Here is an 18804-nt window from a genome sequence, read left to right as displayed (position 1 = left end):
GCTGGCATTATCCCAGGTATTACCTTCCTGCAATAAACCTTCCATCGAACCTTCAAAAAGACCAAATCTCACCCGAACAGCTCAATTATTATAATCTATTGACGAGTCAGCTTGGACCCTCGTGGAGAAAAAAAATACAACTATTACATTTCACCGTCGCTCAGTACAAAAATGAAATGTCATTGTTTAAGCGGATTAATTAAAGGGATAAGGTCCATTTTAAAACAGACTCAAATTGTTAATATAACAACAATAAACGACATTTCAAAATAAGTTCCAATGATCTACTGGTATCCCCAATGACCTACTGGTTTCCCCAATGACCTACTGGTGTCCCCAATGACCTACTGGTTTCGCCAATGATCTACTGGTATCCCCAATGACCTACTGGTATCCCCAATGACCTACTGGTTTCCCCAATGACCTACTGGTTTCCCCAATGACCTACTGGTGTCCCCAATGACCTACTGGTGTCCCCAATGACCTACTGGTATCCCCAATGACCTACTGGTTTCCCCAATGACCTACTGGTTTCGCCAATGACCTACTGGTTTCCCCAATGACCTACTGGTATCCCCAATGACCTACTGGTGTCCACAATGAACTACTGGTTTCCCCAATGACCTACTGGTATACCTAAACGAATGTGAGCAGAGACTTTGAAGTGGTTCTTGATAAAAATTGGCAAGCACGAGCTTGGACGTGAAATGCAAAGGAGTGGGACATTATGCAAATGGAATGACATTAATTTTTTACGGCTGACCTGCCCGGCGTTTGTTCCACAGACATTAAATAATAAATCAGTCGGTTGATAGGGGCCAAGCTGAGCTGTGGGAGCGTTCAGAGATTAGTGCAGGTAATTGCGTTGCAGTCGGATCAGTGCATCGAGCGTGGTGAGAAGAGCAGGCTCAGCAGGGAAATGTTTTAAGAATAACTGCCCCTCTGAGCCCACCCTCTCTCTTCTTGGGAAGCCAGGGTTCCCTACGGTGAGCCTTCTTTTTTTGTGCAATTCACTTTCATTTTGGGGGGGGGGGGGTTGGGGTGGGGAGGGGGCTTCTCCCCCAAACAGTATCTGAAAATTACGAAGTATGGATTTGGGATCATATGATTCAGTGCGAGGCCTGTCCTTGCGGCAACTTGATTTCATGACAAATTGTCTCGCACAGTGTCGGCTTCCAGAATGTTATTTTGATTATCCACTGGGGTTATGTGATTTTGAGGTTCTGCCAGATTTGTAGCAGTTCGATTCAGGTTAAATGGTGCGAGTGTGATATTGACACAAAGTCTTACATCGTACAACAGAACAGGTCCCTTATTGTTCTTTAATATGCGGCACATGGCTGCGGATAGCATCATTTAATGGGGGTGCAGCTGTGCCACGGATGCAGTGCCCCCTGTAGGTTACGACAGGAATTTGGAATTTGTCCAGTGTGCCGGCAAGAGTTTGTTTCCTCTTCGCGAAGGACACGATTCCAGCTAACACACTGACGTTGTGCTAATGTTGGTCCAACGTCAGTGCGAGATGGGATGGGATCTTTAATGCATTTCATCTAATGCTAGCAAATGGGATGCCCAGTTTAAGGTCCATCCGAGGGTTGGCACACACATTGATGAATTGCCTTGGCTGTGAAACACCAGAGTGACGGTTTCTAGCTGGGTCGAGATTCAAACCCAGGTTAGACAGCTTAGAGGTGTGTGCGCATACCTCTAGTCCAGGCTATTGTACCAGTTGCGTGGAAGTCTCTGCAAAGGCGAGTGCCAGTCTTTGGTAGAAAAGATAAAAATGTATTTATCAACTCAAAGTTGGTAAGAGTATGTTCATCGTTGTGGGGAATTTGGTGCAGCCGATGTTTAGTGTGTTAGCACTTCCAGCATAAAAGCTATTATAACTGAGTAGGCTATTGGCAAACCCAACCAGTAATTGTATGCACTCCAGCTTTGACATTCCCACAAAAGCTCTTGCCTCGTGTTGCTGTGACAACAGGCTCAATCAGCACATACTATGTTGATTTGTCTATTTCCCCCTAATATAATTGCATGCAAGTCATGTAAAAGTACACTGTAATGCCCTTAAACCACATGAAATATTATCGACTCGAGCCAGGGGTGCGGCATGGTCTGGGAGGACCCCAGGATAAGGTGTGCTGAGGTCTCATTGGTCTCGGAATGACCCACTTACTTCGATCCAATCACACATAATATGGTCAAGCAAATTTCTCTTGCAATTGTGATTGCTTAATTTACCTGCAACACAGTAAGCTTTGTGCTGCTCACTTGCACAGAGCAAAGAGTTGAGGTGATCCAGTGGAAAAAATAACCTATTCGATTGATACAATAAAAGTAATAAATGGCATCAAGTTCAATAGTCAAGCAAATACCAGTTCTTATGTTTGTGGTAGTTGCGTTTCATTTATTCAAAATTACAACTGGTTCAACCAATTAATCATTTTGGTTTATTGGGAACATCAAACGCCAGACAAGGCAGTCTGAAGACTGATATGTTTTCAAGTTTACAACAATAAAACAGTGTTTCATAAAACTTACAAACATATACTGTATAATAAATAATTAATATGTGGATAATGCATCAAAATAAATGGATGGAATAAAAATGCAAAAATTAGCCAGATATAGGGAAACATTTTCGATTACAACGAAAGCAGAGATGCCAACTTTTGGAAATCAGAATTAGGGAGGATTTTCAACCGACACCAAATTATGTGCGCCAAGCGCACATCTCGAGCGCGGAGCGCTCGACCCTTGCACCGGGGTCCATGGCCCGCCTTAGGGCCCTGGAAGCTCTGGGGTTCTAGACGCTCTCTAGTGCCCTCTGAGCCCTATTTTGGAGCATTTAACATGTTAAGAATTCCCACTTTTTGAACAAAAAAAGGGGAAAATTGTGCACTTTTTAATGTTACATGTATGTTAATATTAGTAAGTTAGGGGACAATCAAAGATTAACAAAAAGCACAAAAGAAGCAATATTTTTCTTACCTTACTGGCTGGTACTACTGCTGCTTGCTTTTTCCATGGCAGCTTTGCTGAGTGACAGCTGTGTGGCTCTTTTAGCCCTTCTGATTATGTCTTTGCTGTATTCTCTCTGGTAGCAAGGGGTGCTATGAGCTAGTTTTTCAATTAAGAGAGCTTCCAGGGTTTTGACACTCAAATTGGGACGAAATTCAGTATGATTCTTCCGTACAAGACTGAGTGCCCGCTCACATGATGCGTTCGAATGAGGAATGACCAAGATTCCCTTCATCACTTTGCTCAAATTAGGATACTTCTTGGCACCAGTGCAGGGATCTGTGAGCTGTGAAATCCGATGCCACTGCTCATCCACTCTCACTGTCTCAGTAGCAATTGTAGCTATGGAGGCGTCTGCCTGGTAGTGAGCGAATTCACTCTCAAGACTGTCTATGTCACTATCACCGCCACTGAACAGACAGGGGAATTTCTTGATGAAAAACTCCACACAGTCAAACCCCACTTCTTGGTGTAGCTTAACATCCAGCACCTGAGCATGCTTGGCTAATTCATCACCTCGCGGCCAGGTTTTGAAGATGTAATTGCAGGCTTTCACATAATATGAGCGAACTGCACTGAAGAAACCTTGGATGTCTGACTCACTCAGAGTGAAGGTGGATTTCTTGAGACTCCTTTGTTCCCTTATATACAGTTTGGCATCGTTCCCAATCATGAGGTCCTCATCATTCTTCTGATGATTTCTGTCAGAGAAGGGTACATTTACCAGAGCAACCGATGACACCGATGGTTTCAAAAACCGTACGAAGATATCTTTCAGAAGACCATTCAATTCAGAAGACCAGAAGACCAAGATCAGGAGATGAATACAGGGTTCGTCTCTTTGGAGCAGAAGATTCCCCTTCTCAAAAAGCTTGTTAGCATATCGAAGGAAGAAACAATAGAGTTTTGTTTGTGGAGACAAGAACATCCTGTTGACACGTTTTTCTCTAGATTCCTGCACAGTGTTTGAGGAAGATGCGCTTTTAGTTGTAGAACTCGTAGTACACTTAGCCGCAGGGAGATCACGCTTGCGTTTACTGCCAGCAGAAGAGGTCAGACTCGTAGTACCAGATCCAATTTTACGTTTGAGGAGAGAGCTTGAGGTAGGTGCAGCCAAGGAAGAAGACCTCTGATTCGAAGGTTTTGCTGAGCTTCTATCAAGTGATTTGGCAAAAGCAGAACTTAACTTGGGTCCTTCTTTGCCTGTAGATGGGACTATCACAGTCTTTCTCGACTCTGAAGGGATCTGCTTTGTAGATGAACGTGATGAAGGGCCGGTGATGCTACCTGCTCTCAGCATTGGTTTTGGTCCTGTCCCTGCTGTCTTCTTCGCAGCAGATACTGCAGTGGTAGTGGTGAATGCTGCTCCACTAGTGCTTGATCCTGCAGTGCCAGTACTGGCAGTAGATACAGTGCCGTCCTTCTTGCTCGTTGTTAGAGTCTTGGCTACAGTTGGTTGCATTTTTATTCGGACTTCTTCTTTGAAGAAGAGGCGAAGTGGCTCCCACTGTTCAATCAGCCTGTCTAGGCACTGACCAAGGGACAGCCACCTTGTTGCGACATGCTTCAGAATCTTGTGTGTCGGGGCATCACAGAGTTCTTGCAGTGCTTTCACTCCTTTGACGCGTTTACTACTTTTGTCCAAGTAGTAGTAAATATCGATGAGAAAGTCATCTAATTCAATGGGTAAGGCCTGAGCCGCCTTCTTGGCCGTATTGTGCATCATATGGCAAGGGCATCCCATGATGTAGCACTCTGGATTTTGTTTGTGGATATAAGCAGCGACTCCTTTGTGCTTGCCCACCATGACAGAGGCATTATCAGCACAAAAGGAAACACAATTTCCCCACGGAATTTTCCTGTCACTGAACTCATGATCAAGCAGTTTGAAAATGTTTTCTCCAGTGGAATCTTGTTTGCACGCAGGCAAACTTAGCAAACCTTGCTTCACAATCCCAGCACTGTTGTCATAGTACGAAATCAGGACAGGATATAGCTGGGCCTCACCACTGTCATTGCTACCGTCTGTAGCTAGGCTAAATGGAGCTAGTCTAGCAATATCGGCAATAGATGAAGCAGTAACATTTGACAACTCACCAATTACACTGGTCAACAACAAATTTGTTGTCTGCATTTTTTAAGCTGATTTAGGACGAATCTGATGCGCTGAATCCAAAACTCACATTAGTTTTGTTCAATCAGGTCAAGTTTTTGAGATATGGCCACATGTCGTTTTTTACATATTTGTTCACATGTACGCATGTGTGGAGCATTTTAGAAGAAGTTGGTGGGGGTAAAATGTCATGTCAAATAATTGTTTTGATTGGAAATAATTATTTTAATGACAAGAAGTATTCAGGTACGATAGTTCTAGGTGATTATGTCGAAAAGGGATCAGTTTGAAGTCATAAAACCTCAAAATCTTCCAAAAATTGGTGAGGCAAAGCATAAAGTTCGTGGATCAAAACTAAAGTTAATGGGGCAGATTTTGTAATAATGTGATACAAAAAAGTTGTATTTCTTGAAATAACGAACTCTGAAGAATGTACAATACCTACATGCGCCAATTTATGACATGCGCTTCTGCTCAAGCTTGGAGTGCCACAGTACGAACCCAAAGATTGGAGACTGTTCATTGACAGCAGCAAGCGATCACTGAAATGTGTTCTGCTACACAACGGCAACCAGTTTGCCTCTGTACCCATTGCTCACTCGACTACACTGAAGGAGAAGTATGAAGTGGTGAAGTACGTGCTGAAGAAAATTGGTTATGATCAGCATAAGTGGTTTATTTGTGTTGACCTGAAGATGGTGAACTTTTTGTTGGGACAACAGTCTGGCTTCACCAAGTACCCATGTTCTCTGTGCATGTGGGATAGTAGGGACCGTGCTCAGCATTACACGAAGAAGGACTGGCCTGTGCGGGAGGAATTGGTGCCATGCAAAGAAAGAAACGTCATCAACGACCCTCTGGTGGACAGAGACAGAATACTCTTCCCACCGCTGCACATCAAGCTCGGCTTAATCAAGCAGTTCACCAATAGCTCTGGACAAAGATGGTGACTGCTTCACTTACTTGTGCCAGGCTTTTCCAGGATTGACCATGGAGAAGTTGAAAGCTGGCATCTTTGATGGTTCTCAGATCCGTCAGCTCATCAGAGATCCAGAGTTCAAAAACTCAATGAACGAAGTGGAACTGGAAGCGTGGAATACATTTGTTTTGGTAGTGAAGAACTTTCTTGGCAACAATAAGGCCAGAAACTACGCAGAACTTGTCAACAACATGCTGACTGCTTTCAGAAACCTGGACTGCAACATGAGCATCAAGATGCACTACCTATTTTCACATATGAACCGGTTTCCTGAGAACCTGGGTTCAATGAGTGACGAGCAGGGGGAGAGATTCCATCAGGACATGAAGGAGAGAGGACCAGGTATCAGGGTCGCTGGGACGCAGTCATGATGGCTGACTACTGTTGGAATCTGAAGAGAGACCTCCCTGCCGCTGAACATTCCAGGAGTTCGAAGAAACGGAAGTTCAAGCCCTGAAGTTTGAACAGTGGTGACGCAACATGCAATTTACTTGTACTTACCTTTATCAATGCCCACCATTCAGATGACAGTAATCGATGTTTCTATCATGTAATCAATAAATGTTGTTGGCAAAACATTTTTTTTTCTTAAAAACATGTTTAGGATGATATGTGTTGACAAAAATCAGCTGATAATGCCACAAAAATGTAATTGATTTTGTCACAAGATCTGATTTTTTTTTCAAATCAACTTAGCACAAAAACCTGACCTGATGGAGAGAAACGGATGCCATTTCCTGATTCAGCAGTGCCAGAATACCCTAATTCACTTGTAGAAATCTAGACAACATTCAGAAAGTAAAAAATTGTTGACCAGTGTTATTTTTTTCTTCTTTGTTCTTGTTCTTTTTTTTTTTGTTCTTTTTTTTTTCTTGCTTTTTGTTCTTGTTTTTTTTTTTTTTTTTTGTTCTTGCACATCTTGCACATCTTGCAAGTTTTTGTTCTTGCACATCCATACTTTGAAGCAACTTTTGAATCTGGAAACATCTTTTGAAATAGAGGTCCAGCATGATCTGAGACTGATATGGGCAAGTTATGTTCCACAATAAATCCACTAAAGAGAAGTTCCGCTCGGGTAACATCCTCTTCCTCGCTTGTCCCTTGTTTGGTGAAATAATTCAGAAGTGTACCGGTACTCATGCTCGAAGATCTCTCCTTTGCAATGTCTGTGTGCCGTTTGCTTCCAACGTGCTTCCGAATATCATCGCGACCTCCGTGCTCAACTGAAATATCAACGCTGCATACTGTACAATACGCATGATGAATTCCTCTTTCAGACTTTCGAATACACGGGTATTGGAGACTGTATTCGGTCTTGTACTTCTGAGACCATTTCTTGGTCTTCGTAAGCTTCTTTTCTGCCATTTCGTAATCAACATCGAGGGCTTGAAGCATCGGTAACTTCGAAGTCGATGTTCCACAGCTGCAGCGCGACTCGTAGAACTCTAGCGGCTGTTAAACACCGCACGGTGGTCGCGACCGCCGGGCTGGTACGGGGCCCAGCTGCATGCAGTGAGCGTATCGCATGCATATACACTGTGCATACATACCGCATGGACTGTATTGCACACATACCGCATGCACTAAATCTCAGTGCATGATCGCCTAAGCGAGATCCAGACCCAATGTTTCGCTGCTCCTCATTTGAATTTGCATTTTTTTACGTACAATTTGGTAGCAGCGAACGTTATGGAGTTACCACATGCTATACGTAGCAGACGATGCTTTTCATTCAATTCTCATACTAGTACATTCTGATTAGTGAACAGTGCAAAAATATCAAAATTTCGGGAGGATAAGGATAGTGATCGTAAGGGCGGGAGTTTGGGTGAATTTTCGGAAGCCTCCCGATGAAATCGGGAGGGTTGGCATTGCTGCGAAAGGTATTACATGAAGCAGCACTGGGGAAAAAAATACAAAAAGAAAGGAGAATGGCCATTTAAGGATACTAGTGCATGCCCGTACGTGCGTGCCCGTACATGTGTGGCTGCACGTGCAAAAAAAAACAAAAAAAAATTTTCAAACCGCGTGGCAAAAACAACAACTTCACAGGCCGTTCCTTCGCTCTTGCGAGCCCGTACGTGTGTGGCCGTACGTGCAAAAAACAAACAAACAAAAGAAAACTCAAACAAATACACAAGCCGTTTCTTCGCTGTCGTAACCAACGACTGGATTGGGTCATTGTGTTTAAGAAAATCGAGAAAGAAATCGAGAAAGTACAGAAATCGAGAAAGAAAGAATACAGTAAGTCGATAAATCGAGAAAGAAAATCGAGAAAAAAATCGAGAAAGAATACAGTAATTGTCACTATCCGGAAGTCCGGAAGTTAAGTCCTCACTGTCCGGAAGATCGCATATCGCAGTTACGATTATTCACAATTTAGTTTTAATGGACAACTTTTCAATAAGCGCCAACGTATTTTGCCTTTTCACAATGTCAGTGAAAGGAAAAACACAAAGAGAAGAGAAGAGAAAAAGAAAAAAGAAAAAAAACGTACGTGCAAAAAAAAAAAAAAAAAAAAAAAACTTTCAAACAACCACACAGGCCGTTCCTTCACTCTCGTAAATGACGACTGGATTGGGGCATTGTGTTTATCTATAAATGCAAATGCGCATCAGAAATCGAGGAATTATTATAATACACGAAGTCATCACTATCCGGAAGTCCGTACGTTGTAACCCGTAATGGGGAAAGCGGCTGAGGTTCTCTTCCCCATCGGCCAAGCCTACGCAGCAACGTGTCTTGTCATTGGTTGGTAAATAAATGGCCATAACTTGGGAAGCACTTGTTCGATTAATATCAAACCTTGAAAAGGCACATACTCAGGTTCCCAGAAATATAGCTGGCAAGTTTCAATTAGATCGGATCAGTGGTTGTCGAGAAACAGCGGTCACACACACACACACACACACACACACACACACACACACACACACACACACACACACACACACACACACACACACACACACACACACACACACACACACACACACACACACACACACACACACACACACACACACACACACACACCTGGAATTACAGATAGATAATATTGTGATTCATCATGTAATTATTATAATACAATCAAATCATGGAATTGAACAGGGTGGTCACGGTTGGAATCCTCGATTGTTACTTACGAAATCTAAAGATTTCGTAAGTATATTGATGACTTCCGTCCTCTGTTTGTTTGTTTGTGTGTTTGTTTGTTTGTGTGTTTGTTTGTGTGTGTGTTTGTGTGTTTGTTTGTGTGTGTGTTTGTGTGTGTGTTTGTAGGCACGATAATTCAAGAACGGAAGAAGCTACCAATGTAAAATTACACCACATGATTCAGGAGGGTGATTTCTAGCGCTGATTAGATTTTGGTCAAAATCGGTCAAAGGTCAAGGACACAGTGAGGTCAAACATAATTCCGTAAATTCATGTGGAGAAATGGAGTATTTTTGCTTTGGTCGACGTTATGAGTTCGTTTTAACTTCGATTTTAATTTTGTCTTCGGTTTTTGCGATCGCTTAGGACGCTTAACACTCGGTTGTCGAAATTCTGGTAAAAATCAGATGTTTTGGAGACGTTTTAAGATTGTATAAAAATATTTCACTCGCCGCATCACGGCTCGTCACGTGGTGCAGCGCGCTCGAGCAGAGGCGGCGTTGAGTCACGTAAAGGTTTTCCGTGTGCGCGTTGACGGTATTTTCGATAAAGATGGTGTTTAAAAGTCATTTTTTAATCCCAATAAAGGTTATCGTCGCATGCCTGACTCGCTAAGCCGTCGGATTATGTAAAGATTGTTGGTGGATGGCCGAATATTACGGTTTTGTGACTTTGATAAAATAATATTAAATAATTGCGTGGAGAAATGGAGATTTTTGCTTCGGTCGACGTTACGATTTTTGATGGTTTGGTACAGAGTCATCGTAGAAACTTCTGGTTTGCGTCGCTACCTTCTCCAGAGACAGCTCTTATTAGACAAGGTCAGAGGTCAAGTTGACGATTTCGTAAGTACCAGTCTATGACTGCTTGTTTGTGTGTTTGTTTGTGTGTGTGTTTGTGTGTTTGTTTGTCGGCACGATAATTCAAGAACCGAAGAAGCTCCCAATGCCAAATTACACCACGTGATTCAGGAGGGTGATGGCTAGCGCTGATTACATTTTGGTCAAAATCGGTCAAAGGTCAAGGACACAGTGAGGTCAAACATAATTCCATAAATTCATGTGGAGAAATGGAGTATTTTTGCTTTGGTCGACGTTACGAGTTCGTTTTCAATTTTAATTTTGTCTTCGATTTTTGCGATCGCTTAGGACGCCTTACACTCGGTTGTCGAAATTCTGGTGAAAATCGGATGTTTTGGAGACATTTTAAGATTTTATAAAAAATATTCCACTCGCATCACGGCTCGTCACGTGGTGCAGCGCGCTCGAGCAGAGGCGGCGTTGAGTCACGTAAAGGTTTTCCCGTGTGCGCGCTGACGGTGTTTTCGATAAAGATGGTGTTTAAAAGTCATTTTTTATCCCAATAAAGGTTATCGTCGCATGCCTGACTCGCTAAGCCATTGGATTATGTAAAGATTGTTGGTGGATGGCCGAATATTATGGTTTTGTGACTTTGATAAAATAATATTAAATAATTGCGTGGAGAAATGGAGATTTTTGCTTCGGTCGACGTTGCGATTTTTGATGGTTTGGTACAGAGTCATCGTAGAAACTTCTGGTTTGCGTCACTACCTTCTCCAGAGACAGCTTTTATTAGACAAGGTCAGAGGTCAAGTTGATGATTTCGTAAGTACCAGTTTATGACTGCTTGTTTATATCTTTGTGTTCTACAGAAGAATATGTCTAAAGATTTATCATTTCTGAATTAGATCGGGATTGTGACAAATCAAGTTTCTGTTTGTATGGCATGATATGTGGATATGCCATGTAACAGAGGGCACACTTCTAAACACGCTCTTGTTCATCTTTCTGAGCAATAGTCAGACTAGATCCCCAGACAGGTGATACAAACTCGAGTAGTTGGTGAATGTATACTTTGTAGATGGTAATCAGATCACCAATGCTAGTTCCACTTTTCTAAAGGACATTTAGTATGTGCAACCGACGAACAGCACGAGCTACCATGAGTTGAACCTGGCCATTTCACTTTAGTTCCGCTTGTATTACTCTCCCAAGAAATAAAGACGAGCTAACCCTCTCCAGACGAGTATTATCAACACACAACTGTACTTCAAGAGGGGGGATTCTTCAAAAAGTGCATCTGCATAACTAATTTTTTCTGCCTTGGGTCTCATGTCATTGATCCGACACCATTCACTTCGTGCATCGACGTGCACTTGCATTGAGCTTTGCTGGGACTTGTAAATCAATTCCAACAAACTCAGGTCATCCCCACATTTCCATTGATATTGTGTGGACAATGCTGCATCATTGTCCATCACAAGAAATACGATGGGGATCAACTTTGTGCCTTGTGGAACTCCACATGTGAGATTTAACAAGTTCGACATTTTCCCTCAATAATATACAGTTTCAGAGTGGTTTGAAAGTAAACTACAGACTGCTGGCAGAATGGTTGATGATTGTTGGTTAAATCCAGCAATTAAGACATTATAATCGTTCATTGTGTGCAATGAGAAATACAAGCAAAAAACCTGCACAGAGGTTTCTAAAAACAGAGAACACAAACCACCGGTGGAAGACACAAAAAGGGGATTGAATTTCAGGAGCTTCTTTCTTTTCCAAGCAATTGGCCACAATAAGCAGGTTTCTAAAAGTGCAGTGAATGCTTGAACAGAAAAAGAGGATGAGGGGGAGTGGAGTGGGCAAAGTGATGCTCATGGTTCCTTGAGCATGTTGGATCGGAACACTGGGTGCCAGGAAACGACCTCTGCAGGCATGTGGGAGAATGGGACTGCTGTCGACATGGCACTTGTGGTACAGCCAAAGGGCACGACTTATTTCATCGGAGGGAAGGTAGGTCGTGATGCATTGTTCACCTGAAGTTCTTCCAGCCTTACTCAACAACACTGGCTTTAGGCGGCTGCTGCGACTATTCTTGGCCTGGCCAGCTCCTGATCATTGTTGCTGGACTAGTCTCACCTGGAGATGGATACATCCATCTCATTGTACCGATTGTACGTTCATCTCTGGTCTCTGGTCTCTCATCTCATTGTGCATCTCTGGCTCTCTGTGCTTTTTCTATTGACCGTTTCTATCCTCGATGTCATGCACTGATGCTAGCCTTGCATAGACTAGGTGTAGCATAATATCAAGATTAATTTCTTCTTGTCTCTTGTCTCTGCTCTGAGTTGTTAGTTTTTTTTTTTAATAACAATTGACTCGCATGTAAAACATTCCCCTTGGAGAGAGGACAACCTCTGTTGCTTTGTTTCCCCATTGTGGAGATTTGCAAAGTTGGCCGCATCTGCTATTTTATAGAAATCACAGATCTTGCTATTTCCCACGAAGAACGATCTTAAGTTTTCATTGCTTCAAGATGCCCTCGTATTAGAACAGGCTGTGCAAAATGTCCCGACACAAATGACCAGCCCCCATTTCATTATCACCAACAAAACCCCAGTACAAAAGCTACTTTCAAGCGTGTAAACAGTCCCAAAATGAATATATCTTCCATATAAATCCACATTATACCCAGCAAGATAATCAAAACACATCACATTCTGTAATGCCATATCCTCCTCACCCCTCCATACCAAGCTCCTAACAATAGGCAAGTTCCTCCAAGAGACAATTATGGGTGATAGACAATGTAAGAATGCTTGCATGAGTATCAGTACTGGCTGGGATTGGCCTGAACTCGTACGGTCGAACGAGTATACATTCTGCTGTTGCTTGTCCCACTTTTTAACAAAAAAATATTTACTCAAAACATTTCTCCAAATACTTGAGATGGTTTGGATTCTTTGGCTTTGTGAAGGTTTTACAAACATGTGTTACAAAAGCCACAGTCTCAAAACATCCGGTTGGTACTATCCCACAGACGCCTAATGGAGAACCATTCGCAGCATGCCAACTCCTTGGAAAATCTCCTCCAATCATGCACAGTGCCTCCGAGAGGTCAAGGGTCGTCTGAACTCAAGTGATACCGCAGCTCGCTAGGTTGCAATTTGTGCAGAAGTACCTTATGGATCCCTCATGTTTAGTCGTAAACGATCGTGCAATTTAGCCAGGAATATCAAGGAAATGCACACAATGATGAAACGATTCCATAGCAACGGTGAGAATAAAGCATTCTGGATAATCTGCACAATTTATGAGACATTCGTCAATGAAGCCAACTGATATCAGTCGAGCGTGCACACTCATAGATGTTATTAAAACAAAGCTTAATCAAAAGGAAGTGGAATAATAGCAAGTACTGATTAGTCCACTGAGTAAAAACGTTTCGGTTACTCACAGAAGACAAAGTCATGACTGTATGTAGAGTAATCTGTCCGACAAAAATCAGGAGTTAAAACAGCTGAGTCCTCGTACAACAAAAACAGTACGTGATACGTGGCTGGCAGGATATCCCAGAGGTGTATGCACTCGCCTTTGTGCTGTCTAGCCCCTGGGCCAGCTATAAACTGTCATATTTCATAGGCAGGGCGATGAATCAATGTCTGTGCCGTCCCTCAGATGGATGTTAAACTGGGTGTCACATCTGTCGCATTAGTTTGTGGATGTTAACAATCTCACAGTGTCCTTCGTGAAGAGTATGCGAGCTATCGCCGGCACCCCAATTTTTTTTCCATACATTCCTGCTCTAACCTACAGGGGGAAATGCATCAGTCGCACGACCGTGCCCACAGCAAAGGATACTACTCACAGTCATGTGCTGCACATGAAAGGACATAAGAATGAGAAGAGGACGATGGAAGTCTGCTAGCATACATGATAGGCTTGTGTAATATGAGCATCAAGGACAAAGCTTTGTTCACTGAAGTTATAGCGTACTTACGGGTATGTAAATAAGCTATCTATTGTATATATTGTGAGTGGTGAAGGCCTTATTGTTGATCACACAATATGTTAGGATCACAGCAATCCTGTTAGCACATATGTGCCCACGCAGTGATAAAGTGCTGTTACCATGTTACCTGTTATATGGTACCATGCTGAGCTTCATAAATGGTGCAATGTTACCTGGCATAGTGTACATCTTCTCAAATGTTTAGGCTTCATCATTCGCCACAATCTCTCTTAAGCAAACCATGTTCCCAAGTTCCCATGTTCACCAAAGCTAGCCGTCGACTGCGCATCCATGACTTTCCTTGGCAAATCTAAACTTCTAACAACCTACAAGACCTTCATCCAAAGCTCCATGGAGTAATGGCTCCCCTGTTTTGGCTGGCACCCCTGCCTCACATCTTGCACACCTTTATGCTATCGAGACTACGGCCCTCAACATCATTTGAAACTCCCGTGATGAAGCTGAATCTCTGGGCCTGTTACTCTCGTATCACAGACAGGTTAGTCCGGCAGATATGTGAAATATTCTGGTAGTTTTGTGCCTTTGATGATACAAGCATGAAATTTGGTACACAGTTATAGCATACCCTTAGGAAACATTTTGGATATAGGGACATTCCAGATTACCCCGAGGGTCAAAATGGTGGCCATTTTACAAAATGGCTGCCACGAATAACAAATTCTGCCTACAACGTCAGCAAAGTCATATGTGCTTGGTGCAAAACACAATGTAGTGAGTAAAATATGATTATCAACTAGTATGCACATGCTTCATTATCTACTTCATATTTGACTAAAAAATGCATCTACGGTGGTCTATGAGGGACACAGATAACAGTTTACCATCGCAATAATGCATGGCTGGAACAAGAGCTCTGCAATATGATCATGCATGTGAATGTTACCTGAATATTGTTTCTGGAAATATAAATAGATCAAAAATCAAATTTGGTGAAAGGAACTTAGACTCCATGAATATTTCCCACGAGCCCACGAGCAGAATAACGCATTAGTTAAGGGTGACGGAGGAGCTGTAGGCCTGACAGAGAATCCCGCTGCATTACACCGCTGGATGGTGTCTGGTCCAGAGATGGCCAGAGTGTTCGCTGAGTTCCAGGCCACATCAGAGACCAAGAAGGCTGTTCACAAACACCACGAGCAGACCAAGCACACACAGGTAGCCTTTGCTAGAGATGTGCGTTCACTCACTCAAGTCATGGGGGAGATGGGCAACCCATTTTGTGATGACAGCAAGGATCTCCTGGTGCTAGACAGCAGAGACCTGGCAGACCCAGCAGTTATCAATACTGTATGCCAGATCGAGAAGCTGGGACAAGAACCGCATGACTCCTATGTCCATGAGAGACTTATCAACCAGACAAAGCCCATCACCGACCCAATCAAGAGAAACAACCTCCCTCTCTTCAGCCGACCTCCAGTCAGAGAGAAGTCAAGAGCACAGCTGCAGGTTTCATCTCTGAAGAACGACTGCTCCCTGTTCTCCAGGTTGTTCATTGCGTCCCAGATACGTGATGGAGATCTTGATGAGTTCTTCGCACATGAGAACCAAGCATGTCCCCCTGCACTGTCACACATGGGCAAGATGAGACTTGGAACAAAGTCTGATCTGGTTGGCTGCTTAGAAGATCTGGTCCCTCCACAGGAGAATGCTGCTGCTGCTGCTAGTCCAGCAGTTGAAGTCATCATCCTTGATGGTGCAGCGATCATCACTATGCTGCCACCTGGCACAGCAAAGACCTTCAACGAGTATGCATCAGAAGTATTCTTGCCATACATCACATCTCAGCTGCAGCATACGAGCAGGATGGATATTGTCTGGGATGAATACCTCACAGACAGTTTGAAGGCAGACACTAGGAAGAAGCGAGGCAAAGGCATCAGGAGACGAGTCGAGCCATCTAGTTCCATTCCTGGAAACTGGCAGACCTTTCTTCGCACAGATGAGAACAAGATGGAGTTGTTTGACTTCCTAGCCACCAGAGTAGCAACAACAGACACAGACAAACAAGTCATCAGCACCCACCACAAAGATGTGGTTTGTACGCAGGCCCGAGATGTTGCTGGTCTTGCCCCTTGTAGCCATGAAGAGGCTGACACAAGAATGCTACTCCATGCTGAAGACGCTGTGAGGCAGGGATACAGCAAAGTGTCAATCCGTACAGTAGACAATGATGTCATGGTCCTTGCGGTGACAGCAGCTGGGCGTCTGGACATTGATGAGCTCTGGGTTGCTTTTGGCACAGGAAAGAACTTCAGGTTCCTGGCAGCTCATGAGATGTCTGTGGCACTGGGACCTAACAAGTGTCGAGGTTTGCCATTCTTCCATGCCCTCACTGGATGCGACACCGTTTCAAGCTTCGGAGGCAGGGGGAAGAAAAAAGCATGGGAAACCTGGAAAGCCTGTGATGAGGTCACTGATGTCACTGCAGCATTCTGTGCCTTGGCTGCCATGCCAACTCCTTCAGCCATAGATGACCACATGGATGCACTGGAGCATTTTGTTGTTGTGCTCTATGATCGCACCAGTAGCCAGGAACATGTCAATGAGTGTCACAAGCATCTGTTCACCCAGAATGGCAGATCAAGAGATGCTCTCCCACCAACTCGTGAAGCCCTGAAACAGCACATCAAGAGAGCTACCTACCAAGCCGGCTACTGTTGGGGCCAGATGATGGTGTCCACACCAGAGCTCCCATCGCCCAGTGACTGGGGGTGGGTTCACACCGATAATGGCTGGGACATATACTGGACAACCCTCCCAGAGGCAACTGAGGCATGTCGGCAACGACTAAGGTATGGCTGCAAAAAGGGATGCAGAGGACAGTGCAAGTGTGTCAAGGCTGCACTCCAGTGCACAGCTCTATGTCACTGTGGTGGGGAGTGTACAAGAGAGTAGAACTGGGACAAGAGAGATCACAGATGATAATTATGTAACATGTACACATGTATCCATGCATCATAGTAGACTCTGTTACCTGGATCTAGAGGTTCCACTGTATAATTTAGACTCTGTAAGTTGATGTTAGGATCAAACAGAAGCACTCCCTCTGAGTTCAAGAGTGTTAAATGAACAACAGTCATTCCATGGTGCTTGATAACAGTTTTTTGAAGAGTTTGTTGTAGAAAACCGTCCAAAAGTGCAAAAATGCACCAAAAAATGACCAAATAAATGGTTTATTCACGCTTTGTCACCTTTATTTGCTATTTCTTATTTGCAGGAATCTATATTTAGTTAAATAAAACCACTGGTATGCTTCTTAAATATGGTTATATCCACATGTATCCTCCTTGTACAACACAAAATCGGCTATTTTGTAAAATGGCCGCCATTTTGGCTCTGGGAAGTATCTGGAATGTCCCGATATCCAAAAATCTTTTTAAAATACTGCCCTAGCAGTGTGGCAAATTTCATGCTTGTATCACTAAAGGCACATTTTTTTCACATATCTGCCGGACTAGGTCAGTGGCCTCTCTGTCTTCTACCACCTCCTTTCTGATGGTGCACCATCTGCCATTTCCACACTGCCCCCCCTCCCACCCCTCCTCCTCCCCACCCCAGGTTTCTGCTGGGTGCATATGGTCTGCTAGTAACCCACTTCTGGTGAAACTCCAAAATCCAGGTTCACTGCTTATCTCCACTCATTTGTTCCTCTATTATTTTGCCTGGAGAATCAACTTCTTCAGTTGGTTCGACCTCGTCCTTCCCTCTAGGGTTTTAAGATGCCTGTTCACCACCTCCCCCAAACAAACCCATGATCTTTTCTATCCCCATTTGCCCTCCTAAAGCCCAACCATTCCTTTCCAGGTAATTATGTTTTCTTCCCTCTTCCTCCACCAAACATGATGTTTTATGTGTTCCATTGCTGTTTCATCCCTGGTTTTCCCTTGTTTTTCTTTCTGCCCCCCCTCCCACTCGGCTGTTGCTATGATTGAGCTTACATCCAGCTATTTCACCCCCTGTGTCAAATCCTCCCTCTCCCCTTGTACACATTCGTCCCCTTATCCATTCGTTCTGTAAGTGTCCCTCTACCCCGCAGTTGGTGTTTCCCCGCTTTCCACTATGTTTGACCTGTTCTGTTCTGTGTTCCAGCTCTTCCACGAGCCTCGACTTCGTATACAGAAAGATGTGCTCTTATATCTTCTTGTAACTTTGTCAACCACAATTAGCAACATCAAGATCATAGTTTTCTAAGTGATATTTTCTTCCATGTTCACAGTATGCTCAGCGTCGATCTAGCTTCTACTATACTCCACAAAATGATTGAGTATAAGGTTAATAAAAACTCATGTTGTACATTTTTTATCGAATTTATTATGTTGTGCAAAGTGACAGCCTGTTCATTCATGCACGTGGTGGTATCATTGACAATAGCAGGACAACTATTTATTGGGTACGTCGTTTCCAGGCAGTAGAGGAGGGGAGAGGATCCTAATTATAACGATTTTGGATCCTCGGAGTAATCACAGGAAGGTATCTATTCGTTTTAAAAAGACTCGACTGTACCTGAACTAAAGTGAAAATATTGATGACATCATACATTGGCAAATTGACCACACTATGGTCCCACTGGTGGGATAGAGTATGCGCCTCTGTCTGATTGTTTTAGCTATTATAGCTAATGGATCTTTGGCAAAAGCCCAATCGCCTTTCAAAATTACTTATCTCGTATCTATTGATTCTACAGTTGAACAACCTA

The 18804-nt window shown here is 43.4% G+C and overlaps 1 protein-coding gene across 4 annotated transcripts in view; it reads right to left on the bottom strand.

Moving 5' to 3' along the window:
* Window positions 1-18804, bottom strand: part of LOC147028329 (diacylglycerol kinase beta-like) — a 315192-nt gene that overhangs the window by 51833 nt on the left and 244555 nt on the right. The gene's annotated exons all lie outside the window — the stretch shown is intronic.

This window comes from Eptatretus burgeri, chromosome 4 (genome assembly GCF_056783735.1).
Source record: "Eptatretus burgeri isolate ZD-2024b chromosome 4, Ebu_testis_v1, whole genome shotgun sequence".
In the NCBI taxonomy this organism is placed as follows: Eukaryota; Metazoa; Chordata; class Myxini; order Myxiniformes; family Myxinidae; genus Eptatretus; species Eptatretus burgeri.
Note: the sequence above shows the minus strand (reverse complement) of the source record. Positions and strands in the feature narration are given on the sequence as shown.